Source organism: Octodon degus, unplaced genomic scaffold (assembly GCF_000260255.1).
Source record: "Octodon degus isolate 3935 unplaced genomic scaffold, OctDeg1.0 scaffold00184, whole genome shotgun sequence".
Classification (NCBI taxonomy): Eukaryota; Metazoa; Chordata; class Mammalia; order Rodentia; family Octodontidae; genus Octodon; species Octodon degus.
In genome coordinates, this window is record NW_004524760.1 from 1,814,535 (window position 1) to 1,842,481 (window position 27,947).

A 27,947-nucleotide genomic window follows, 5' to 3' on the forward strand; every position below is an offset into this window, starting at 1 on the left:
CTTTTTTTAATCACAAATTCTTCAGGCTCTGCTTCCTCGACTTTTTTACTGTTTTCCATTTTTTGCATTTTAGTTTTATTGGAGGCCATTTTTTATTGCAGATTTGAAGAGCTATATTATTCACTGCCTCATATGCTTAGTCACGATCTGCAGCAGGTCTCCCCTGGCTGCCTGCAGCTTCACTCACACCTGAGAACCCAATTCAACTATTTGATCTTTGACAAAGAGTCCAAAAGTATATGTTGGAGGAAAGGCAGCCTTTTCAACAAGTTGCACTGGGAAAACTAGTTATCTGTTTGTAGAAAAACTAGTTATCTCTCACTATGCTAAATTAAAATTTTAAAGGGCTGTGGTGAAAAAGGAACTCTCATACAATGTTGGTGGGAATGCAAACTAGTACAACCGTTATGGAAATCAATATGGAGATTTTCAAATAATTAAAACTAAAAATCCCATACAACCCAGCTCCTGGAGCTGAAGTTGATCATATGTGGGAGGGCAGGATGAGGCCTCATTGCTTAAAGCAGTCAAGCTACCTCAGTCTTGAGAAAAACATCCTGCCTAGACCTTGTGGGCTACTAGTCACTAGGCAATGTTGTGTCTTACAACTTTGTAAAAGTATAAATAAAGGCCCTTACTGTTGTGTGTAGGGGGGTTATTTCTCCCTACAGGCACAAGAGCCATCACCTAACCCAGGTCTTGTCTTCTTTTCTATCTTTTCCTCATTCCTGCCACTATTTCTCTCTGGCTACAACTGATCACACTGATGGATCTACAGATCCCTACAATTCCCCTGAAAGGTATCTTCTCCAAAGAGCTAAATAATTATATTACAGCAATACTTACATAATAATGTTTATAGCAGCACAAATCATAATAGCTAAATCCTGGAAGCAGCCTGCATACCCATCAACAGATGACTAAATAAACAAAATGTGGTATCTACATATAATGGAATACTACTCTGATATTAATTTTATTTATTTATTTATTTTGCAGAACTGGGGATTGAACTCAGGCTCCTGCGCTTGCCAGGCAAGCGCTCATTCCACTAAGCCATCTCCCTGGCCCTCTTACTCTGATATTAAGAAGGACAAGCTTGATTTTCTTTCCTCTACCACCCCATCAACAAATTTTTGGTGGCTCTGTCTTCAAAGCACCTTCCCTGCTTCCTCTCTCTAACTTCATTCTCCACCCAGCAGCCAGTGGTCCCCTCACTCTGCTGCCTGAAAAACTCCAGGGCTCTCAAGAGTAAAACCCCACTTCCTCACCATAGGCCACAGGTTCTCTGTGACCCTCCAATTCTCTACACTCTGTCTCACTAATTATGCTCCTGCCACACTAATCTTTTTATTTCTCCACAAGCTTAGTTCATTCCTGCCCTTTGTGTGACTGTGCTTTCTGCCCAGAACGCTCTTCCCTCAGATCTTCAACTTCTTCATCGTTTCATGAGGGAGGCCAATCCAACTTAGACTGGATGACCAGTTTCATCTGGTCATTCAATCTAAGCAGTCCCCCATTTTTATAATATTGTCCTTTTTATCATAGCAGTATCAGGACATAATATTTCCCTATTCCTTCTTGTTTATTTGTTTGTGGTCTGCTTTTCCACTAGAACAGGAACTTATCTCTGTCCCCACTGTCTCCTGAGGACATAGAGTACCCACTGCAGATTGGAGATGTTCCATAGATACTCAGTGAATGCCTAAATGAAGCAGTCAAGCTCTGATCCGGTCATGTGGTCACTTCTTATGGTCCTCTTTGCTGCTTGCTTCTTTTTAGCTCAAGACCTGTGGTTCACTTGAAGGTGTCCCTGACCTTCGCCTCCAGTGCACTGTCCATTGGTTTCAATGGCAGGGTGAATGGACATTTGTGCTTTGAATTGAGTTCCACAACTGCAGCAGCTGAGTCAGGCTGACATCTCTCAGGCCTCAGAGAGATGTCATTCAACTTCATAATGGATGTGGATATGGTGAAGTACAGGAAAAGCCTGCAGTGTGTGAATATGAGGGACTGTCTGAGCTACCATCAGGAGTGGAGGAGTGGGTGCTGCCTTTGCAAGAACCCCCAGTTTGTCTCCACAGAGGGAGAGCTGCCCTCCAAGAAAGCCTGCAAGAATAAGCTGTTTTGCATCACTGAGTTACAGTTGGCCACCACCATGTCTCAACAGGAATTGGTGGTGGGTCTTACCAAGGAACTGACCATTAACATTAGCCTAACTAACTCTGGGGAAGATTCCTACATGACAAGCATGGCTTTGAATTGCCCCAGAAATTTGCAGTTTAAGAGGCTACAAAAGTCTCCTCTCCAAATATTCAGTGTGCTGATCCTGAGCCAGTTGCATACATCCTGGTCATGAACTGTAAAAGTAGTTACCCCACACTTGGGCGGTCGTCTGTAAACATGTCAGTAGTTTGGCAGCTGGAAGAGAACATCTTTGCAAACAGAACAGCAGACATCACTGTGACCATCAGCAATTCTGATGGGAAATCTTTGGCATGAGAGATTCATAACCTTCAATTCCGGCATCCCTTCACTGCTGTTCTTTCCAAACCATTAGTGATGTATATGAACATAAGCCAGCAGCTTTCTGGCCATAAGGAATTCCTTTTCAATATACATGGAGAAAATCTCTTTGGAGCCTGATTCCAGCTGCAAATCTGTGTACCAATCAAATTACAAGGTCTCCAGGTTGTAAGAGTGAAGAACCTGACAAAGATGCAGGCCTACACTGTGTGTGCCGAGTCAGGAGCATGCGTGTGGGAGCGACCTGGTTCAGCATGTGGAAGAGTGGCACTCGGTGAGCTGTGCCATCAGTTTGGATAAGGAAAATGTCACCATGGCTGCAGAGATCTCCTTGGGTTGCTCTGAGCAGTTGCTAAGAGGTATAACTGAGCTACAGGTCCTTGGTGAAATAGCCTTCAACAAAGCTCTGTATCAGGGATTGAATGCAGAGAACCACAGAACTAAGATCATAGTTATCTTCCTGAAAGATGAAGTGTACCATTCTTTGCCTCTCATCACTGGAAGCAGTGTTGGTGGCCTTCTGGTTTTTTATTATAATCATCCTATTCAAGTGTGGCTTTTTCAAAAGAAAATATCAACAGCTGAATTTGGAGAGCACAAGGAAGGCCCAGCTGAAAGCAGACAATTTGTTCACAGAAGAAAATTAGGAGCTGTATCTTCATCCTTTGGGATCTTCGAATGTCTAGAATATTAGTGTTGTTCTGGCTACCTTGTCCTTAGGATGATCGAAAGCAGTATTGATTAAATTATAGAATAATGTTTTTAATCATAAAAAGGACGAGCTTAAGATACTTGTAAGGAAATGGATATATCTAGAAGACAAAATGTTGCGTGAAATAAATCAGACATACAAGCTTGTATAACATATGGTATCCCTCAATTGAGTGAGGCAAAGTATAAACAAAGAAAAAGATAAAGGTTGGACAGAAAGGGAAAATAGGACAGATTTTGTCCAATAAGGGAACAAGGAGAAGGGGGAGGAGAAGGGGAAATGAGAGGAATAAAGGTACGCCAAGTACAGGAACCTAATAGCCCAAATCAATGTAAATATTATAAGCTATAACCTATGCTAAAATAAATAGTACCAACACATATGAAAAATTTGATCAAGGAACCAGAGGAGGTGGGTGGAGCGTAAGGAAGGAGAAGGAGATGAGACAAAAACAAGCTGTAAATATGTATGTGTAATCACTACTCATTGTAAACTGTATGAATTATGAACATATACTAATAAAATTACTTTAAAAAATCAAGGTTCTGTTAATAAGGGAAAAGAGGGATACTGGAAAGGATACAACAAATGCACCTATGAATTATGAAATATTTGCTTTATTAGGAACCTGAATTGGGGGCTGGAGACTTAACTCAGTGGTAGAGCACTTGCTACTTGCCTAGCATGTAGCTGACTTTGATGCCCTGACTTTGATGCCCAGGACTGAAAAGAAGAAAATGGTGATGACACAGAGACAGAAATGAGTAGGAAGAAGAAGAGAAAGGGTAAGAGGAAAAAGAGGAAGGAGAAAAAGAGGAAGGAAGAGAAAGGGGAGAAGTTTGCTATTGCTGCTGAATTTAAAACAGGCATGGTGGCACACATCTAATCCCAGTACTGTGGGAGGCTGAGGCAGGAAGATTGAAAATCTGAGCTCACTCTGGGCAGTGTAGAGATTGAATGATTCAAAATAAATACAAAAAGGACTGGAGATGTAGCTCAGAGGAAAGACCCTGAGTTTAAATTCCAGAACAACAATGTAGTTGACTCTAGAAGTTACAGTCTTCGTCTCAGGGCTTGGAGTTCTGCAGCGAGCCTCTGTTTCCTGCAAAGGGATCTTTCTTCTTGTTGTCCAAGTTTGCATGAAAGCTGAAAATGCCCATATTGTGTACTTTTTTTGACTCCTGGTCCTCATATCAGTTAGAATTAGATTTTGTGGAAGAAACAGACCTAAAATAAATTAACTTTAATAAAAGAGCAGCTTATTTTTCTTGGTGACAATATAAAGGTACATAATTCAAAGTGGGTTTTGTGGCTGTGTTCAGAAAGACTTGTGGAACACTTAATCAATTTTATGAAATGAAGTGTTGCCAGATTCTAGAATTAAAAATAAAGGCAATTGAAATCTTAAGAACATAGCTCTAATCCTAGTGCTCTGGAGGCTGATATAGGAGAATTGCTATTAAGTTAGAGGCCAGCTCTGTGGTGAGTTCAGGCTCAGCCTGATCTACAAAGCAAGAGTCTGTCTCAAAGCACAGAAACCAAACAAACAAAAAATTAAAATCTTAAGAAGAACAAGGAAACAGAAGTCCTCAGAGTCTCAAACTCCTACATTGTTGCTTTCCCACAGAGCGCCAAAAATTGGGTTATGATTCAAGATGACTACTCTAGAAGTAGCCAGCACATCTTCATCCCAACCAACTGAAAGGGGGTGGGAAAAGAAGATAAATGTATCTCCTGTCCGTTTTTCAAAGACAGTTGCCAGAGCTTGTCACATTATACCTTCTCCTACAGCCATTGGCTAGCACATAGTCACAGCTGGCTGCAAGGTGGCTGAACACATTGTGTTTCCTCTGGGTATCTATATGCTCAATTAAAATAAGAACAGTCCACCGTCTAAAATTTGACAGTTTCACTACAGTGAAGAAAAAGAGACTGGATTGTGAGAGACAGCCAACAATTTCTGTCATTACTTCTCTACTGGATTTTATTCACCTGAACCTGTCAGACATTTTTTTGAAATTGTTTCCAATCCAGTCAGCTTCAGTAGGGGATATGAACAGATTTCATGGAGCTAAGAGCATAGGGGAAAAATAGTCACTAATGAAAATCATATTCAAAATCACGCTCTAATACTTCATTATACCAGACTTTAGGGAAGTACCTGTGTTTGTGGTATGAATAAATAGTCATATGAGTTTTAGAACTGAAAAAAAAATATTTTCAAGAGTTATTGAGCAAGTACAAGATGCTAACTCCTGTTACTTTGACCTCGTGAGATATTGATTTTTTTCAGTAGATAATTAAGAAAATTGCTTTATGTTTTTTGAATGTCCATTGAAGGCTACTGACCTTGAAGTCTTTATCAGGGAAGGATATTCATTCAAAGCTTAGATTCTAATTAAAAATAAACATCCTGTTGATTTATACAAAGCCTTCAGGTATTTTTGCCAATGGCGGAAGAGCAATATAATTTATGACTTCATATTCTCTGACACCAAGATGATATTCATTACTGTTGACAAATATTTCTGACAGGTAGTAGAACTCTGGAATTAGTTTCTTTACATCAGATGTGTCTCTTTGACTAGTTCTCCAAGATTTTGCAATTGATGAGAAGGTCCCATCTGGATGGTCAAATTTTCCATCATTCTTCTTCCTCTTCCTCTTCCCTCTTCTTCTTTTGGTACTGGCAGTCGAACTCAGGACCTTGCACTTGTCAGGTAGGTGCTGTATCACTGAGCTGTCTCCCCAGTCACCCATCATCTGCACTGAGGAAGGTTGTGAAAGGTTCACTTTGAACAAGCCAGGATAAGGTAGATGTCCTTGTGGAATAATTTGTATTATAGTGGTGGTGGTGGTGGTGGGGCTTTGCTCATCTTCCCAGGTCTCATAGTGCTCTGTGTTAAACACTGCTTTCTTTGGATTCAAAAGACCAATTGGCCTTGACAGATCCCTGAGGTTTATTGAAAGAGTCAGGCCCAATTCTTCTGATTCATAGTTTGTCAACACCCAGGGAAATACAGGGTATTGGTTCAAATCATTGTATGTCTGTCCTGCTATATTATTGAGAAACATCAAATATTTGAAGTTTGAAATTTCCCTTCTTCACTAGCATTGAGTCATGTTGGAAGATTTCGAAAGATATCACAGGGTGGCTAATTATATCCTCCTACCTTGCGGCTACCCATTGCTGGTACCTACTTCAGCCTGAGGCAAGCTATAAACAACTTTTTTTTTCTTTTTACTGTTACTTGATCAGGAAAATTAAATATAACCTAGGTTCAGTTTTCCATAAATACTTCGAGAGCAATGTTCTGTAGAATATAACATCTTTTTTTTTTTTTTTTGTATTTTTAGTACAAAGTCTACAGGGTCACACTACACAGATTGGACTCCTAGTGATTCTCCTGTTTTTAGCCTTCCAAGTGCTGGGATTACAGGCGTGCACCACCAAGCCCGTCTCAATCATCATCTCTGTGCGCCTTGGGATCAGCGCCCGCATGGCATTCTGGAGATCAAACCCAGTTCCTGTGCTTGCCTAAGCAGGTGCTTTGATCCCCTGGGCTATCTGGCTGGCCTCTGTAGAAGGTAATATATTGAGCTGTGCATGCTGGCTCCCACCTGTAATCTCAGCTCTCAGGAGGCTAAGGCAAGAGGATCACTGCAAGTTCAAGGCCAGCCTGTACTACAAAGTGAGTTTAAGATCAGCTTGAACTGCATAGTAAAACCATGTCTCAAAAAAAAAAAAAAAAGAAAAGAAAAGAAAAAAAAAAGATAACATCTTGAAACTAGAGCTGGTAACTCACTGAACATCCATTTTCCATGAAGTTCCTCAGAGTCTGTAAGAACTTTTGTGTCAATCTTCTTGAAAGCAGGATCATCTTTATCTTAAGGTATTGATTTTGTGTGTGAACATAAGTATTTTAATCAAATTTACACTTGAACCAATGATTTTTGTCAAAGTATGTTCTAGAGAAAATTTCAATTTTATATTACAGTTACACTTCCTCATTTTTTCTGCTCTACAGATGTAATACTGATTTGACTGTGGAAGAAGGGAAAGGGACAAGTCTGGGATGATCCTAGACTTCAGGTTTAGGTGATTAGAATTTTGATGCCATTACTGAGACAGGATAAATAAGTTGTGGGTAGAAAACATTCCTAGCATAGAAGTCAAACTGGAGTATTTGAATTGAAAAAAACCTCAAATGTTTTGAATAGAGTGGTAAATTTGAGTATAAGTACTGCATGCTAACTGATTGCATCTCGGGAGCTCCTGGAGTGGTAAATTTGAGAGCTGTCAGCTTCCACATGATAGTGACAGGAGAACCAAGTCATCACTTTGGAAAAACACCACCTAGCAGGCAGAGTTGTAACCTGTCAGCCTCCTCTGGCCAGCACATACACTTTATTTGGTCCACACGAAAGTTTTAACAAAGTATGAGTATTTTTATATTTATTTCTCTTTAAAAATGAGAGGATCTGAACTGGGAAGGTAGCTCAGCAGCTTACATGCCTGCCTAACAAGTGCAAGGTCCTAGTTCAATCCTAGGTATCCAAAGACAAAACAAAAAAACATAAAAACAAGAATGCGAGGATTCAACACCACCGGGTTGGCTTAATGGTTGGCAAAGGCTAATTCAAACTGAGCAGGACAAGAACTCCAGTTCCCCATATTCACGGGCTTGACTCCATTATGCTAACTGCACGGCTGGTAAAGGCTTTTGAATTTAAAGTCTGATACAGCACAGGAGGGGCAAGAGCATTAAGCACCAGGAGAGGAGAGGAAACTGAGAACAGAGGGTTGGTGAGAAGATAAAGGAGGAACAAGTCTCGTTTGCACCAATCTATCCAGCTGTTTTGCTTATCCAAAATTTAGGAGTCATTTTTAACACATTTATTTTCTTTTCCTTATAGTCCTTATCTAATCCATCTCTACAGTTGTCACATCTACCTCTAGTCCTTAAAGTTGTTAGGGTTTTTTGTTTTGTTTTTTCTTTTGCAGGTATTATTCAATTTCTCCAGCCGATATATGGCAACCAACAGCTTTAATCTTATCTCCTTTTTAGTATAAATCATCTGAGGGCCAGAGAATATAAGTACTGTATTAGTTAAAAGTCGGCAGGCTTAAAAAAGAATCAAAATATATCATGTACAGGTACAAATTCTCCATGATGAATGTGATCATTATGTTTACCTAAAATGTACCGATAAACTTAATTTTTAAAAAAGCCAACAGGCTCAGAAATGACAGAAAGACAGACAGACAGACATTGTTTTGGCCTTGGGTTCTTTATGCCTCTACACAGATCACAAGACTGGGGTAGGGAATTTTTTCAATCGGAAAAGCAACTGGGCTCTCTGAATCCTTTTTTGCCTCTTGTTTTTCATATACACACGCTAGCAAGGGGTCTTAGAAAACTAGATCCTCTTGCTCCACTAGCTTCCCGCTGCAGCTGAGATAGAATCTGTCGTCCTTCCAACAGCCCAGACAGGCTCTGCAAACTCGGGACTCTCCTCGCCTGCTTTCCAAGGGCACCGCTGCGGCCCCTCCTCGCGCTGCAGCACTGTAAACATTTCTCTCGAAGGCTTTTCGCGCAGGTCTCCCAGAACCGGCGGCTTCTGCTGTAGTTTATTGCGCCTCTGCAGAGGGCACTTTGGCGTCTCTGACGAAACGGATAGCTGCTTTGTTAAGTTTCCCAACAGCTTAATCTTTTCCATCTACACATTCATCTCTAAAAGCGCCTGTACAAAGCATAAATCTTTGAGTTACTCCACGTTTGCTTTCTCAACTAGAAAATACTCTCCCCGAGGGCCGGCCCAGCCTCTGCGAGCTGCGGGATGCACTTTCCCACGGTATAATAGCGCTGGCCCGGCCCGTACAGCGAGCTCAATAAATGGTGGCAAAATGAATATGTGGAGAGTCGCATGCAGCAGAAGCAGAAGAGACTAAGGAAATAAAACGTGTACATTTGTATTTCAATAACTTTTTAAAAAAATTACCCAGGAGATTTTACAATTAGAAGCAGTTACGCCCCGGAGGCACCGCTGCCGTACACCTTCCCAGGTCCGCAGCGGCTCTGCGCCTGCGTAGACCTACCCTGGTGGCCCGGTCCTCCCTTCCCAAGGGGGCGGGCTCCGAGGCCTCGGGCGCGCGTGGATGACGTCACTCAGCGCGTGCCTGGTAGCCCGTAGTAACCCGGAGTCCGCGGAAGTGGAGGCCTGTGGGCAGTCCGCTAAGACAGGTAACCTACACGCTCGCAGTTGGACCCCTGCCTTTGTCTCTTTGAACCGCGGGGCAGGAGTATCCAGTTCGGAAGGCTGCCGGGAGCCCGGCCCTGCCCTCACCTTCGTTCTGTTAGCGGGGATCCTTCCCTTCTCAGTTCTCCCACACTTAGTCTGGAATCCGTCCTGGGAAACTGGGCAGAGGAGCCACCGCTTAGCGCCTCAGCGCTCGGGATGGCGAGGGACTTTGACTGTCCTCTGCTTAAGCCCGCGCTGCTGTCCTCTTCCTCGTTGCCCTCCAGGCCCTTCTCATCCGCTCGGCTCTGCCCCTCAGCGGTACAGGGCTCGTCCCCAGTGTGATTTAAGCAGAAGAGTTTCGATTCTGCTCCTTTCCACCTGCAGTGAAGGCTGTCCTCACTCCCCCTCGTCCCCAGGATCCTTATTGAGGGCATCGCATTTTGAGGTTGGTGTCCTTAAGGAACATAGCTTCTTTATCAGCTGACAATGCTGCTCATTAACCCCTGTATTCGCTGGCGCTTGGGGGTAAGGGGGTGGCGGCGGCGGCGGCAGTGCAATAATATGAACATCTACTGTAATAATGATTCACCTGGGATCCATTCAGTTTGAGATACACGGAACAGTAAATAGCTCTTCATTAAAATGCTCACATACTAGATTTGCCCCTGGATTCCTTTTTGGTTTTCAAGCAATGATGACAATTACTCCTGCAAAGGTAGCCCTCAAAATAAATGAGTAACATCCGTCTAGGTAGGACTGGTTAAATCGCTAAAATAATAGTCTTCATGTTGTTGATAAAGGAATAATATAGGTCATTTCAAAACCAATCAGAGTAGGTGCTGTGTAGATGAGAAGACAAAATTCTGCAATACTTCTTAAGGGTTTTGTTGTGTTATTAGTATGATCCCTTTTTGAATACAGTATATTGCACTTAATATACAGTAATTCTGAGAAGCCTACCAGTGATTTGCTCATTGATAAGATTCTTCCAATATTTGGAGTAGAACTTGTTTATTGTTGACCATCTGCTCTATCGCAGGGATGGGGTGCAACACTTTGCATGTATCTTCTGTTTAGCTCACACAACAGTTTTGTGAGTCAGGAATTATTATCCCTAATTTACAGAGGAAAAAACCTGAGGTTCAGTTATATAGGATTGGCTTGCTGAAAATTCACACTAATGAAATGGCAGGGGAAAGATTTAAATTCAGGTCTATAAAAAAAGCTGCACTTTTTAAAAAGTTTTTTTAAGATGACTTTTTTTTAAGTGATCAAATTCTAGGCTTTTTCACAGTAATTACACATAATTCTATGGCATTGCTTGTTTGTCTGTCCAACAGGGGTTACACTTATCTTTCAGTACATTCTCATATGAGATCTGAAAATTTGTGATCCCTCCATACTATCTTGACAGTAAGATAAATGACAAATAAGATTGCTCAATAAATGCCTCCTGTTTGGAGCCCTTTACTTCTTGAGAAATGAAAATCATACAGCGTGGAAAGAGTGTAAATGTACTGAACCATTTGTTGCTTTCTTCAACACTAAGCATACTGAACAGATTTAGCTTTCTCTTATGCAATCATAAACATCATTTATTGTCCTGTGTTGTAAGTTGCTGATTTCCTCAGAGCATTTATTACGTTTAATCTCTAAATTGCTTTGCAGTTTGGATTTGCCCATTCTCCTGTAGTCCATTCTTCATTTTTCCTACAGATAGTGAGACAGCGATTAAAACTATAGATTGCAGAACCAGCCTTTAAAGTTTAAATCCTAGCTCTGTCACTTACTAGCAAGGTAAAGGTAAAGAACTTGTCCCTCTACATCTTAGTCTTCTTATTTGAAAAACAGGGGTAATAAGAATTACTTATAATATTATTGTGAGGCTAAAATAAGTTAATACATATGAAAAGTTTAGAATAGTTGCCAGGTATATTATAAGGCCAGGTAAGTGTTTATTAATATTATTAGGTTTTATGTCTTTGAAAGTTACATTATAATTCTTTGACAGTTGTTGTTCCTTGAATGGTATTTGAAATATGGTAGTTAGCAGTTTACTAGATGATTAAATGAATCTAACTGGAATATTTCAGCCTAAGCCATTCTGGAAAAATACCAACTTCTTAAATTCACTTTCATTGTGTCTTTGTTATGCGAAAAGTACTTTGAGATGTTTGAAATGGACATTTAAGCTATTGCACTTTATTATGTATATCACAATAGTGGACTTTTAATTTCTGTTTTGAATTTGGAGACTATTACACTGGTTTAAATTATGATGTACTAGTAGGTGGAAACCCCTGCAGAAGTATTCTGTTGCCCTCATATTATTATGGTTCTATACGGATAAGTATCTCCTTTAAAAAAAAGTACCATTTTATGCATTGGCACACATAAATGTATTTTTCATTATATATTTTTTTCTTTCCCATTTTCTTTCCCATTCTCTTTAAAAAACTTAAAAAGTTGGGCCAGCCAGATAGCTCAGTGGACTAACGCGCCTGCTTAGGCAAATTTAGGCAAGCTCAGGGACTGCGGTTCAATCCCTGGCACCACATGCCGTGGCAGCCCAGAGTCCAGGGCATAGTGGTACTCACCTGTAATCCCAGCACTGGGGAGGCTGAAAGCAGGAGGATCATCATAAGTCCAAGCTGCATAAGTGAGACCCTGCAACAACCAAATACAATAAAAAAAAGAAAGCACACAGTAAACTTAAAAATGGCCTATATCAACAAGAATAATGTTCCTCATAACATTTACAAGGTATGTACACATTTTGGAGTGTGTATGTCAAACCAAGTTAGCAAAGGTTTGATATTGACTCCTTTGGTGTCCATAGTTACAAACATAAGAATGAGTAGTCTGTCCTTACCATTATGACTACTAGTTATGTTACAACTTTCTGTTCAAAATACATGCTGTACTTTGTAAAAATGATTCTTTTCATTGTTGTAAAAATGTACACATTTAAGTGGTACTAAGCACATATGTATTTAGTGTTGTACAGTATAATCAGCATTATCCATTTCCAGAACTTTTTCATCATTTCAAAGAGAAACCCCATACCCATTAAAACAACTTCTCATTTTTCTTCCCCCAGCTCCTGGTAATATCTATTTTACTTTCTGTTTCTTAGTTTGCCTGTTTTAGGTTCTCATGTAGGTAGAATCATGCAGTATATGCAGTATTTGTGACTGGCTTGTTTCACTTAGCATAATATTTTAAGTTCATCCATGTGATAATGTATGCCAGAACCACATTCCTTTTTTTTTTTTTTTTGAGGCAAGCTAGCCTTGAGCTCACTTTGTCACTCAGCCTGGCCTTGAACTCACAAATACTCTCTTGTCTCAGCCTCCTGAGAGCTGGGATTACAGGCATGCGTCACTACACCCAGTTTATATTCCCCCCCCCTTTTGATTTTTGGTACTTGGGATCAAACTCAGGACCTTGTACTTGCCAGGCAGGTACTTATGCCACTGAGCTATCTCCCTGGCCCTATGTTCTTTTATAAAAGTTGAATAATGTTCCAGTGTGTGGATGAACCAAGTGCTAGGCTTTTGATGAATATTGAATTATGCTTTCTACAGGTATCAACTCAGTATTTTGCAATTTGAAGGTGAGACCTTGGAGTTGGGCTATCAACTCAAGTGATACAGTTTTTGAACTATAAACATAATATCTGCTATTCATTGTTCAACTTGAGTCAGCATACATTGACTATAGATAGTAAAAAACTAGTACAGATAATAACAATGATATTACCTAATACTTCTGTGGTGTTTGTAATAGGACACGCATTGTTCTTTGCACTTTTCTTATAAAGTATTTATTTATTTATTTATTTATTTGGTACAGGGTCTCACTACACAGCTCTGACTCACAGTGATCCTCCTGTCTCAATCTTCATAGTGCTGGGATTACAGGCATGTGCCACCATGCCTGGTTTCACTGGCTAGCTCAGTGCACCTGGGGTCTGGGTTCCTCACGGCGTGTGGTATGGGGGATTGAATCCAGGTCCTCTCACTTAGACCACTGAGCTGTCTCCCCAGCTGTAAATTTATTCTCACTTATAAAGTAGGTGTTTTGTTGAGGAACAGACACAAGGAAACTAGGTAATTATTAAACCACATTGGCTACTAAGTATTAAAATCAGGATTTGAACTTGGGTTGTCTGGCACCTGAGTTTGTTGATTGTTAGATGTTATCAGTGTCAGTTTTGTAATATAGCTTGTTTTGCTTGCCACACTCTTCCTTTTCTGTTCTTTTTAAAATTGAAGATTACTTCTGACTTTACTAAGCAATAGAAGAACAACTAAACCTAAATTGTCACCAGAGTCACAAGTACCTCTCATTTGATGGAATAACATTTAAGTGGAATTTGTATTGCATTTTCACAGCTTACTTCTTATTATCCTTCTCTGAGAAACTGGTTTTTGAAAAGCAGAGCCAGAAACTTTCATGATTTTATGTTGCATATATATTGTTCTGTGTTTGATTTTCAATATTACACAATTCCCACACTATAAGAATTCTATGGGTAGGAAGAACTTTTTGTTCATAGTGTTAGTGATTCAGGATGGTTTATGGCACTTATTTTGCTGCTAAGTCATTAGTCTCTTTTGCTTGATTCCCGAAAAAATATTTTGAAATAGCATTTTATATACATGTTCAATTTCATTGTAATTTTTTCTTGGCTTTTTCTTTTGCTTACATTTTATTTCTTTGACATTTGCAATTGAAAATTTCTTTTTTGAAAGTGATGGAAATCAATGCATACTTGATATATTTTGGCATCGAAGAAGACAAATCAGCCTGTTCTTTTTGGCACCAATAATAGCTTCCATATGTCATGAGTACAGTGTATTTGGAGGTATGAACTGTCTGTAATGTCTAGTAGATACAGAATCATTGAGTGAATGTTAAGGGTTGAAAGGACATTTGATTTATTTCTTCTACTCCTCAGCAGACAGTTGGGAATCTCAAGCTCTAGATGATTAAATGATCTGTCTGTATTCATACAGCATTACTCTTTAAAAAAGAATTCCAGTATTCTTTGTTTTTTAAAAAAATATCTTACTTGTTTAGCCTCCTTGCTTATATAACTGGAACTGTCAAATGTTTTACTTGTATGTGCTTAATTTTTTTTTATAGTAATATATTCTGGATGAGCATTAACAACCTGGATGAAGCAGGATGTAGAGGGGCTGGACAGATATAACAGATCTCAGAATGCATAGATTAAAGTGAAATGCCTTTAAAATTGATTATGTGTGTAAGAGTAATATAAATCTGAGCTGATCCAGGATTCAATCTTTGACAGCCAGGTGGATGATGATGTCATTCACTAGGAAAACTGGAATATTCACTTATTTCTCAGGTGCAAAGGCCAGGGAAAGAGGAAGAAATTGAGATAGAGAATTTAGGGAGCTGGATGATTGATGAATCCCAAGGGAGGCCAATGAGATGGTATCCTGAGCAGAGGCCACAATCACTCTGTGCTGGGATACTGGGGATCCTGTCCTAGGAGGGGTGAGTAGTAGGGTGGGGAAAGAATGTGTGAAAGTTCTTGTCTGATGGAAGCAAGTTTTTAAGTCAAACAAAGGAACTTGCTAATGGTGTTGATTTGGTGAGGTACCCATTAAGGGAAGCCATAACATTTAGATTAATCATTAAAGGGAAACAGGAGTTGAGGGATAATACACATGAAGAGTTGCTTCTCCAGTAACATTGAAGATGCCACTGGAGTTGGACTTTGTGCACATACAAAATCAGCCGTTATTGTGGCTGTGTTACATGTTTTTTTTTTTTTTTTTTTAAAGCTCAGGTTGAAAAATAGAAAAGTATCATTCAGTTGATTGATGGTTACGCTTTATAGAAGAGTTATAAAAAGAGTGAAAGTACAAGAGAATTCAAATTAAACTGCTATAACAGTGATTGAAGAAATGGACCCTGTCATCTGAAATAGGCTATAGAAAAGCATTTGCTTCAGAATAACACTTTTCTGTTACAAACAACTGTGTTGTGGTTTGTGGGGTCTTTAGCAGCCTTTCTCACCTCTACTTTTTAGATGCCAGTAGCAACTGGTTGTGATAATCAAAAATATCTTCAGAAGTCCCCAAATGTCTTCTGAGGGGCAAAATCACACCATTTGAGAACTGCTGCCCTGCAGTCAGAGGGAGCAAATGGATCAGATAAAACTGAAAACCTAAAGGATTGGAATCAGTAAAATATTTAGAATGGGTGAATGAGCAAGAAAAAGAGAAGGAAGACAAGGAGGTCTTGGTCTGTGATTTATTTGACCATTGAAATTAAATATTTTGGGCTGGGGAGATAGCTCAGAAGAATAAGCATTTGCTTGGCAAGCAAAAGGTCCTGAGTTTAATCCCCAGTACCACAAAAAAAAAAAAAAAAAAAAAAAAAAAAAGCCTTGACATTTTAGCTGTATTCTCATCCAAATTCTTTTTTATAATCTGTTTGACACAGTATAAAAGATGGCTTCTATCACCAAATTCCCTGTGAGAGGTAAATTTTGTATTCATGATTAAAATGACATTTCATTTTATTTTAATGTTTAAATATGAAGAGTCTAAGAAAAAAGGTTAATTTATTATCTCAGTAAAGAGTGATGACCAGTGTTTTACACAGACCTGATTTGTTTTGATATTTAGGATTTAGCACTTCCAAAGAAAAATGGGCTGTCCTCTTTAGACTGAAAATGGACATTTGTACTGAATATAGAATATAGACCCCTAACCATGGCAGCAGACCATGTTTTATGCTTTAAAATAACATAACTGCCCTGCAGTTCCTCTCTAGTAACAGGCAACATGGAACAATTTGGTTGCTGTCTGCAGAGGTACCATTGACCAAATCCAAGACTTTTCTGTGGTCACATTTGAACAAGTGGATGCTTGAGAACTTTAAATATTGTTATAGCAAATCTTTTTGATTTGGAACATGGCTTAACTTCTTTTCCGTTAAATAGGGTATTTCGGGTTCTGGATATACTTTGGATATATTGTATTTTGGCATTTTGTCACAATGATATAAAAATCATATCTTAATATTGCTTGGTAAATTATGTTATATAATGTTTGTAATATTTAACTAGCTTATGGCCAACACTTTAAAGAGATCTTTAGTTTCCTTTCAGTGGTATAATTCTGTCTTTGTTCTCCTGGTTTGTGCATTTTTTCCCTAAGCATATGTATCTTAGTTTATACACAGAATGAAATTTCAAAGGAAAATAAACTATTTAACCTCTTTAAAATATTCCAGTTAATTTTAACATAGTTCCCAAATCAACTGTCAATTATATATTCAAGTTAAATGATGATTGAGCTTCTGAAGATCTTCCAAAGACTTAAGCAATTGTAAATGCATTTTCTTACCACTCCCAAATACTTTTCAGTTTCTAGGAATTTCTTGTCTTGAGAAGGAGGAACTGAATGCATGTTTACCATGTAGAATCTGATGCTGGGAATATATTTAAATCTTGATCAGATGGATGCAAAAGACAGTTTTGAGAGAAGAGAGGGCCTATTTGCAGTGTATTAATTCTGGATTTTTTTTCCTTTTTGACTGGGAAATGTGTGTTGTAGTATATATTTAACACTCACAAGGAACCAGAATGTTAATAGGAGACTGAATGCTTCTGCTATTTCTTAAAGAATGTTTGCCCTTATCCTTGACCTAATTTTGCCCCCCCCCCCATGATACTCCTTGTTGAATTTATCTGTGCAGCTGAGCCTAGGGACATGATCAGCAAATAAATCTCCAGGTGGAGAAGCTTGTCTTGCCTTCAGGCTAAGGAAGTATGGTTTCCTTTGACAGAGCAGAGGGCCCTCCTGTCCTTCCTGTGGCTTTTCTGCTATAGTTTCCTGCAGAGAGGACAGAAAGCCTGTTAAGACAGGATAGGAAGTAAAGACCATAGTTCAGGAAGAGGCCAGGGATTGGGGGAGGGATAAAAGGTGCTAATCCCTAGAGTTGCGAGGGGAGGACATGCTTATCACCATATTGTAGGTTTTGAGTGATGGCAGCTTCCTCAGTAAGCATCAAGAATTATACGTAAGAAGCCCAACAACAAATTGTTGGAGCATATGCTAGATGGAAGTACTCTTAGCATCACTGAAATCTCTGGTGAATTCTAAATAATACTGATTGGGAGGAAACTAGCATTAGATTAAACCAGTGATTCTTGAAGTTTCATCTCTGAACCAAGAGTCACCAGTATCTCTTGGGTCTTGCTAGAAACCTAGTAGCCTGTATTTTAGCAAGATCTGCAGACAATTTTAAGCGTATATTCAAGTTTGAGAACCACTTCAACCTAATTGTAGTGGTAAAGACACAATGATGGAAAAAAAATAAGTGACTTTACTATGTGAATATCCTTTCATCTTTGTGTGGGGATGGCATTCCTCTCACAGAGAGTGCTGTATTTGAAAGAAAAGATTGCTTCATTATGAATGCAAGTGATTACATTGTTATTGTAGGTGGGGAATACCCCATTCATGGCTGCAGGTCACAATGGAATCTAAATTTTTTTGGATGATAATGGAAGAGACCTTTTCACCTTATTTCCATTTTTCATTTCAAATATTCCTTGGTTGTTTGTAACTTTATACATACAACAGCCCATGGAAATTCTGTTTTCTTTTGCATAACTTGTGATAGCAAGAATTGTCTCAGATAGCTCAGTGATTCCGAAGCATTAGGTACATACGAATTATCAGAATATCTTTCAAATGGGGACTAGTGGCTATCCCTGGAGGTTCTGATTTAGTACATTTGACAGTGTATACCAGCCTGCAATTTTTTTTGTCTTTTTGAGACAGAATCTTATTGTGCAGTTCAGGCTGCTTCAACACACTTTGTAGCCCGAATTGGCCTTGAGCTCACAGTGATCCTTCCTGTCCTACTCTGGAGTGTTGGAATTATAGTGGGCCAAGCCTGCAATTTTAACAAATATCACTCCCACTGGCCCACTCCATCTCCCCACATTGTTTCCAGTAGATGTGGCCCCATACCATACATTTCTTTTTCCCTTCCTTTGTCTTTATTTCATTCATTTGTTCCTTCTTTCCTCATGCTAGGGCATAAAACCTAGTCCTTTGCAGTGAACTGTGTCCACATCCCTTTTTAATTTAATTTAATTTTTCATTTTGAGACAGGGTTTCATTAGGTTGCTGAATTCCCTAGGCAGGGCTTGAATTTGCAGTTCTTCTGCTTCAGCCTCATAGAGTGCTGGGATTGCAGGGGTGCACTACCAATCCTGACCTCAGACCATACTTTCAAAAATATTGTGTTACAGTTCCAAGGAGAGAGATGATTTACCTGATTATTATTTTAGCTTGGGGAATTCCAAAATATAAATGTTTTCTTAAATTTCTGATATTTATAGACATTAATCCTAATTACTTGTAGTAAAGATAACTGATTACTATTGTTATGCAGACATGGAATTATCAGTTATTGCAGAAATTGTGAGTACTTTTTGTAGGTTAAAAAAACAAGTCCATGCCTGACGTGGTGGTGCAGACCTGTAATCTCAGCACTCTGGAGGGCTGAGGTAGGCAGGCCACAAGTTCAAGCCTAGCCTGGGCAACTTAATGACTGAGAGAGACCTTGTCTCAAAATAAAAAATTAAAAAGGGGCTAGAGATTTGGCTTGTATTAGGGCCCTAGGGTCATCCCTAGTACTGTAACAAAATAAACTTCTGAAGATTGCTTTGACAGTATCACAGTATGATGCAGAACCAATCACACCAAAACTTTTTGCAATTTTGTAATTTTCTGAATAATATTTAGGAAGCCTGTCTTTACAGTTACCTGTATAGGGCTATATTTTAAAGTTTCACAAGGGAAAAGAATAACTAGAGAAAATACTGAGAAAAAAAAAGATTTCACAATCTCCAGCTGATGTTCTCTAGAAGCCTACAAGGCCTCAGAAGTGCAAGGCAATGTGAGGACCCTGAGCCCACAGACTAGGTCCTCAGTCCCTGTCAGAGCCCAGAACTCTTTTCTTGCACAGGGTTATTAAAATAAAGTTTTTAAAATCTAGTTTTCAGGAAAATGATGAATGAACAAGCAAGTGGCAGGAAGTGTTCCTCTCCCCTTTATGTAGAGATGGCTGTAGTCACTGCTTTCCCCAGGTCAGGATTGACTCCCAGGTGCTTGGGGTAGTGCTGCAAACAGTGGCACATTCTTGTATCACTTTTGGGGTACACCATTGCCAATAGAAAATGAGGGTGATTAAATATGCCAGTGTTTTCAATGTATTTTGAAGACTTACATAATGACTTCCCCTTTCAGGAATGGGCTAAACTCCCTTCTTAGGAAACTGTTACAAGCCACTCACTGCACTGATAATTACAGGTGAAATCTCAACCCACATTTCCTTAGATGGGAAGAGAGTAGGTGGATGTTGTGGAGCCCAGTCCCTGTCTGTGCTCTCTATGGAGCCCCTTCTTCAGGAGTGGACCCCTCAACACACTTTCCTGTCCAGGGCTGGCAGGAAGGAAGCAGGGTCTATAAAAAGCTCTGGCCACTTGCCCTCTCCCAAGGTCAGCTCTGACAGTCAGTGAGGCAGTAGCACCCATCCACGAATCCACAGAGAAGACCTAGCTAGTATCCCAGTCCTCTCTTCTCTCCTGTGGGAGCCCACTGTCCACCATTTGCTGTCTGTCTGCTTGCTTGCTTGTTTGCTTTCTTTCATTGATTTTATGTATTTGGTACAGGGTCTCACTGTGCAGCTCAGAGTCATAGTGATCCTTCTGTTTTCAGCTTCCCCAGTGCTGGGATTACAGGTGTGTACCACCATGCCCAGATTCAGTCACCAACTCAGCGCACCCTGGGGGTGGGACCCTGTGGCATGAGGGAGCTGGGATCGAACCCTGGCCCCTTTGCCAAAGCAGGTGCTTAGTCCGCTGAGCTCTCTCGCTGGCCCTGCTTTTACTTTCCACTCTAATAATACTGTTCTCAAATACTTTTGTATTGTTGCTCCCACAAAACACATGTCTTACTTTGGGGAGAATAGGGCTAAATTTTGCTGAAAATAAGTTTTGCTGAATATTTAAATTTCGCTGTTACTTTTTAAAGTAGTAGATATAGATTCGTTAGGAGGCTAAGTTTTTTTTTTTTTATTTTAAGCCAGTGTTTCTCATGTATATAAGGCAATTTAAAGTGGTATAGAGATACACTGAATTAATTTTAAAAATTTAAATTTATTTTGACTTTTCTATTTATTTTAATATAAGTAAAGAAATGTTAGCATATCAAACTATGGTTTTATGTGTATTATTGCCTAAATCAAGTTAATAAGAAAAGGTAAGTCAATAGTTAAATGGTATTAAGAAAAATAGTTAATAAGTACTGACATGGATGGTGCAAGAATGGCAGAAATACTGAAGGTGGTACATGTGTGACTGAAGTTTGGGAAATAATGTTTTAAACAAAAATTCAAGGCTAGCAATAATTAATTAATTAATTAATTAATTATTTTTGTATTTTTTAGGGAAGGGTCTACAGAGTGTTCAGGGTCTCACTACTAAATCAGACTTGTAGTGAACCGCCTGTTTATAGCCTCCCAGGAGCTGGGATTACAGGTGTGAGCCACCACGCCCAGTCTCAATTTCCCTCTCAGTGCGCTGGGGCAGGGCCGGCAGGCAGGCCTGGGGATTCAAACCCCAGCCCCTGTGCCTGCTTGCAGGTGCTTTAATCTGCTGAGCTATTTGGCAAGTTCACTGCAATTTCCCATTGAAAGTAATGTGAATTTATCTCTTTTGTGTAGTCCTTTTAAAGTAGCTAATTTGTAATAATCCTTGCAAATATCGTTCATATGCTTTGCTAAGTCTTTTGTTCCAAATTGTTTTTTAATCTTTTTTTTTTTTTTTTTTTGTGGAACCGGGGATTGAACTCAGACCCCTGTGCTTGCCAGGGAAGCACTTATTCCACTGAGCCATCTCCCCAGCCCCTGTTTTTTAATCTTCTGAAGGACCCTTTTTTTTTTTTTTTGTATTTAGGACAGGTAGTACAGGGTGTACAGGGTCTCACTACTAGATCAGACTTGTAGTGATCCTTCTGTTTACAGCCTCCCAAGTGCTGGGATTATAGGCACACTACCACGCCCAGTCTCAACTGCCATATCAGTGTACCCTGGGGGTGGGACCTGCACAGCAGGCCTGGGGATCAAACTCCCAGCCCCTGTGTCTGCCTAAGCAGGCACTTTAGTCCACTGAGCTATTGGCCTGCCCACAATAAAACTTAAAAAATACTGTTTACTATTTCTTATTATCCTTTTTAAAGCTTTCTTAAATTATAATTTATATACAATAAAATTCACCCTTCAAAGTATACAATTCACTGAGCTTTGCTGCAGTCATAGAATTATGCAACCATCACTTCTGTATAATTTTAGAATATTTTCACTACTCCAGAAGGAATTTTTATACCTCAGCAGTCATTCCCCATTTTCCCTTCTTCTAGTCCCACACAACTAGTGATCTATTCCCTGTTACTATGGATTTACCTACTCTGGACATTTTATATAAATGAAATACATGTAGCCTTTTATAACTTCCTTTCATTAGCATAATGTTCTTAAGGGTCACATATGTTACACGTGCTTCATTCTTGTTTATGACTGACTAATATTCCATTGTATGGAGAGAACATATTTTGCTTCTTCATCAGCTGATAGAGATAGGTGTTGTGTTGCTATGTGTGTACGCTTTTTAAAAATATGTGTTAGAAGGGCCAGCCAGATAGCTCAGTGGACTAAAGTACCTGCTTAGGCAGGCTCAGTGTCTGGGATTTGATCCCTGGCATGCAGTGCCAGCCCTGACCCCAGGGCACGCTGAGACAGATTGAGACTGGGCATGGTGGTGCATGCCTGTAATCCCAATTCTTGGGAGGCTGAAAATAGGAGGATCACTACAAGTCTGAGCTGCGTAGTAGACCTGTACTAAAAAAAAAAAAAAAAAAAAAAAAAAAAAAGAATTGTGTGTGTGTGTGTGTGTGTATGTTAGGTACATGTACCAACTTTCCACAACAAATATAATCGTTATATACTGTAAACAAGCATTAATAAAAAAGATTGCAGAATTAAATAGTATTAAGTATAACTGATGCTTTTCAGGTACTCACTGGATGACTCTAGATATATTTTAGGGGAAATTTATGTTGTGGATTTGAAGAATATAAATCTTTATTTTTGCTAAAAAATATGTTTTCCTAAGAGCTGAAGTAGCCCCTGTCTCTTCATAGCAGAACATTTATTACTAATGCAGGAGATATTTTCATATTACTACTTTAAGAACTGAGTTTCAGAAATAGTTTCTATTTAAATTATTTTTCAACATTTCTAAGCGAGGAAATATTACTGGAAGAGCTAATATTTTTGTCTATATTTTTTTCTCATTTCATTATTTTTACTATACTGAACCTTATAACCTAACTGTATTAATCTTGATCCTATTTCCAGTATGAATATTTATAGACTATAATAAATTACATTACTTCTTCTAATGGAGCTTAAAATATTTTCCTACCTTCTGTCCTAGTATAACAAAAATCAGAATGGCCTGATAAATCTTTAAAAGTTAAGCCACTATTTTATTTTTAAAATCTGCATTAGCTGAATTATGTCCACAAAAAGTGTTCCACAGTTACTCATGTTGCCCCTGGTGTGCAAAGCATTTCATGAACAATGGCCTTTTCTTTTATTTCAACCCTTGTACTCAAAACCTGGCATCACCTTTCTGTACTTGGGGAAATGACTGAACTTGACTGTCACAAAGGTTTTTCAGGTTTGAGAAACCATGTCGTGCAAGAATTGGTTGAAAGAACTGAAGTTGTTCAGTTGTTAAAGAATCAGGCACTCCTTCAACAGCCCTTCAGCCATTCAGAGCTTGTCTGCAGATTTATTCTCCCTCTGGACAGTAGTAGGGAGAAATTTAAGTGAAAGAGCTGTATGTCAACATGGCTGGTACTTCTGGGTTATAAATGAGCCTGTAGGGTACTTGGCTCTTTGGTGAGTTAGGTGTGGGGAAAGTGTGGAGTATGGATTGGGTGTTTTGCGTATGAAAGGTATACTCACTGGCCAAGTTGTTGTCCATCTCCAGGTATTACTTAGCCTTAGGAGGGATCAGCAAGGCCCCAAAACTCCAAAATCTTTGTGGTTTTTTAAAAAAATACAGGTGTGTTGTTATCCATACCACGTCTGTCACAGCCCATTTGGGGATGCTGCTTATCAGTTATTTTGAGACCCACATGGCTACCTGTAAAGCAAACAAGAAGTTAGGAGGGGAAATATAAAGAAATTTGTAAATTTCAACCTACTCTAATGGAAATATGCAATGGGAACATGCTTGGCTTCCGCCATCAATATGGGAAGTGTAGTGAAAGTTAAGCTAGCAGGGATTTGGGAGTTGTAGTGAGAGCATCAGTGAAGTGACTTAACATTGTTGATGGAGACCACCCTAAGCTATTCCATTTTTTAAATCTAATGTACACTTAATAAAAATGAATATGGAATAACAGTAATGAGAGAGATGGAGTAGAGTTACTTAATCCCTGATAATCATGGTTAATAGAAGCATGAAAATGTAGCACAAAGTAGCTTTTTATTATTTAGTTAAGTTTTCATCTAATATTTGAAAACTCACATATTCATCAAAAGTTATCTGAAGTTATTGAAAAAAATATAAGCGCTATTTTGGGTACTTTAAATATTAGAGCTTTTGAAAGAAATGCCTTAAAGTTCCCATTGTTAAAATAATCTTCTACTCATGTCTCACTTTCATTGGGCTCTCTTCTTTTAAATGTTAGAACAGGATGAGAGCTGGGCAGATACAGTGCCACTGTTTGCATAGTATTTACCGCTCTTCCCTGACCTGACCCCAGCCTTGGGTCTTCCTCACCTTAGTTTTGATTAGTGGTGCGCTTCTCTGGTTTTCCAAGTGACACCAGTGAAAGGAGGTGTGTCATGGACATTGCTCTCCGCAGACCAATCATTGAGTTCAAATCTTTGTTAATCTTGGCCACTAACATCTCCAAGTAGGCCAGTTGTGGTGGTGCTTGCTTGGAATCCCAGCACTTGGGAGGCTGAGGCAGGAGGATCACAGTGAGTTCAAGACCAGCCTGGGCTACACGTTGAGCTCAAGGCCAGCCTGAACTGCATAATGAGACCCTGTCTCAAAAAAACAGAAAGAAAAAAAGAATTAAAGAAATCTCTGAGCATCATTCCCTCACTGCTAAAATGAGGGTAACTCATTTATGTGAAAATTGATAATATTGTCAAGTTTTGGAAGAAATTCAGATATATGTTACATAGAAAAATTTAAGGAATGAAAATGTGAAGAGAAAAATTTCTATATGTTTCATTATTATGGGCATTCCACAAAAGGAATGCTATGCATAAATGAGTTTAAGAAGACTAATAAGGGATGCTATAAGGATTGCATGAGATTGGGAGAATATTGGACCCTAATAAGAAGCACCCTATAAGTATCAATTATTTATTTTTCCAAATATTCTGCTAGATACTTTTCACTGCTCTTGTTAGATTTTTCTTTTCCCATAAATTTACTTAAAAAAAACCAAAACAAAACTGGTAAGTCAAATTATGTATCCCTGGATGGATAGTTGGCTGTATCTCAAAAGTTTTGTGCATTGAGCAAGATGACAGGGGCTGAGGGAAAGGTAAAGAGCTCAAGAAGACAAAATCAGAGGTGATGGAAGAGGTGTGGCCTCTACAGCTACGCTGTGACTTCTTGGTTCTTTATTGTGTTCTGTGGATATATCCTTTAAGAATTTTGACACATTGATTTTCTAGTTTTTAAGTATTTTGTGTGAAATCTTTAATTGTTAATTGTTTCAGGAAACAAATATTTCAGTGTTTTCAAGATGAGGTAGTTCCTAGGGCTGGCCAGATAGCTCAGCTGATTAAAGCACCTGCTTAGGCAGATGCAAGGACCTGGGTTTGATTCCTGGCATGCTGTGCTGGCCCCACCCCCAGGGCATGCTGCGACTGGGCATGGTGGTGCACACCTGTAATTCCAGTGCTTGGGAAGCTGAAAACAGGAGGATCACTAGTGGTACAATCTGTGTAGTGAGACCCTGTAGATCCTGTATCAAATACATTAAAAAAAAAAAAAAAGACTAGATAGTTCCTAATGAGGAGTGAGCTGTTGTAGTTCAGTAGGTAATGACCTTCCAGCTCCTGGACTGATCCAGTTCCTTGGACAGGTATAACTTTTTTTTTTTGGTGGAACCAGGGATTGAACTCAGGCACTTGTGCTTACCAGGCAAGCACTAATCTGCTGAGCCATCTACCCAGCCCCTATAACTTCTTGAAAATGGAGTAGAAGTGAAATCTCCATTTGTAAATAACTGTAATGAATTTTTTGAGGAATCTTTTCTAATCATTCTAGTTTAAGTGGCACTCTTCAGAGAACTGAAACATGCTGTACTTTGCAAGCAAGTAGCAATTAAAGGGATTAAATTCTTTCCTCTTTAAAAATAGTGAAATAAAAAAAAATAGTGAAATAACTTCCACTCTGGTCTTTGCAACCCATTGCCTGCTGATGATGTGAGCCTAAGCACATTAAGCACCAAAGAGGAACTGTGTCTGTGTGCTCTGATGTGGCCAGGGTGGCTGAGTGAGCGCGCTGACACAGGGAGGCTGCAGTCCGTCATGTCACTTCACGCTTAAGCAGAATTCAGGGTGCACGCGTGCTGATGGGAGTCAAATCACTTTTTGTTCTCAATGTCCACGTAGTAGACCTCTCCCCACCCTTCACTGGTTGTAATATATAAATCAGGCCACAGCTGACAGTGATTTGCTTTTTTTTATCCTGCAAAGGTCTTCAACTCAGACTTTGTTTGCCCTCAGTGCATCAATCTTCATCACAAGCACTTTGTGTAACTCGTACAACATTGACTCCAGTTTTGTGTGTTCTCTCTCTGTCTCTGTCTCTGTCTCTGTCTCTGTCTCTGTCTCTCTCTGTCTCTGTCTCTGTCTCTGTCTGTCTCTGTCTGTCTGTCTGTCTGTCTGTCTGTCTGTCTGTCTGTCTCTTTCTCTCTCTCTCTCTCTCTCGTCTGTTCCCCCTTCCCCCTCTCTCGTATATCACAATAGACTCTTTCATTACGTGATTACAAATTATGTGCAGGCACCCTTACATGCTTCATGAAAGCAATAAATTTATAGAAAAGAGAAACTATGTATACCTTGAAGCCAGAGATCACAGTTTATCCTATTTACAATTTGTATTAAAGATTGGTATTGAAGTTAATATCAGGCCACATGTGGTAATTCTGCAAAGTGCTACATATTTTTATTTATAGTTGAGGGAGTAAAGCAAAATCCCCTTTTCATTATGTTATCTTGTGTTATTTACTCAGTGATAAATGACATTGCCTCCTGGGTATGAGTTTGCAATGAAAGACCCTATTGTAGCATATATTTATGTGGGGGGTGTGGCTAGAGTTACGGTTCCAGAGGGAATTTAAATTCTGAATATCCTGGTACTTGTACAGTTAAAACATACAGCTTTATGTTGCTTTAACACTATTTTTTTTTCAAAGTGAAAGAAAATAAAAAGGAATGGACAAAGGGGAAAAGCTTAAGGTTAAAATGCTAGAAACCAAATAAAATGACTAAAAGTCACTGACCTAAAATTCAAATGATCTCAACTCAAAGATGGAATTAAACCAAGGTAACAGTGATCCTTTGATTGACTTGTTTCTGCTATTTAAAAGTGATTTTATCTTTAAAAATGTAATAATTACTTAAGGACACTGTAGAATGATTTCCCCAAACTGGGGAGATACTAAGCTGAGCTAAAACAAAGCTTCGGAGGGGCTGTAAAGTTTAATAGCTGCCTCAGCCTTTGAGTAGAAAAGCAGTTCTGTGCTGTGTCAGTTGATCAGAACCAGTGTCCATAGCATTTCTTAAAGAGAAGTACCTAGATATTTTAGAGAGGCTTGGTCTGAGACCGTATTTGTTTTGAAATAGAAAGATAATACAGAAATAAGTACATGTGAGAAATGCCATTTTGAATAAAGTAGAACTTCAACATACATTTATTCAGAATTTTGGATAATTTAATTAGAAGTGAGTAGCTATTTTGTCGAGTACAAAAATAGGGACCTTCTAACAAATTAATAATATATGTGAACTAAGAATAATTATTTCATCATTTTCTGGGACTTCATTGTTTCTGCTGAGACTTTAAATGTTATTCTGATGAGAATCTAACTTTTGAATGTATTGTCGTTCCCTGTATGTACTGTGTCATTTTGTGCTGGCTGTGTTTAATATTTTTTTTTAGCTTTTGTTTTTCAGCAGTTTGCTAATGATGTGGCTAAGCATCGCTTCCTTTGTATTTATCCTGCTTGGGTTTGTTTAGATTTTGGAATCTTTTTCTCTCACCAAATTTGGAAAACTTTGACTATCCTAAAAATAAAGT

General features: G+C 39.1%; 1 protein-coding gene and 1 pseudogene across 1 annotated transcript in view; both read left to right on the forward strand.

Annotated features, from left to right (window-relative positions):
- Positions 1-1,957: 1,957 nt before the first annotated feature.
- On the forward strand, positions 1,958-3,173 carry LOC101560164 (annotated as a pseudogene).
- Positions 3,174-9,438: 6,265 nt separating this feature from the next.
- The window catches only part of CUNH9orf3 (chromosome unknown C9orf3 homolog), a 404,210-nt gene continuing 385,701 nt past the window's right edge, over positions 9,439-27,947 (forward strand). Inside the window, exon 1 of the mRNA XM_004643795.2 lies at positions 9,439-9,483. The gene's annotated coding sequence lies outside the window, so the exon portion shown is untranslated. The remainder of the gene's footprint in view (positions 9,484-27,947) is intronic.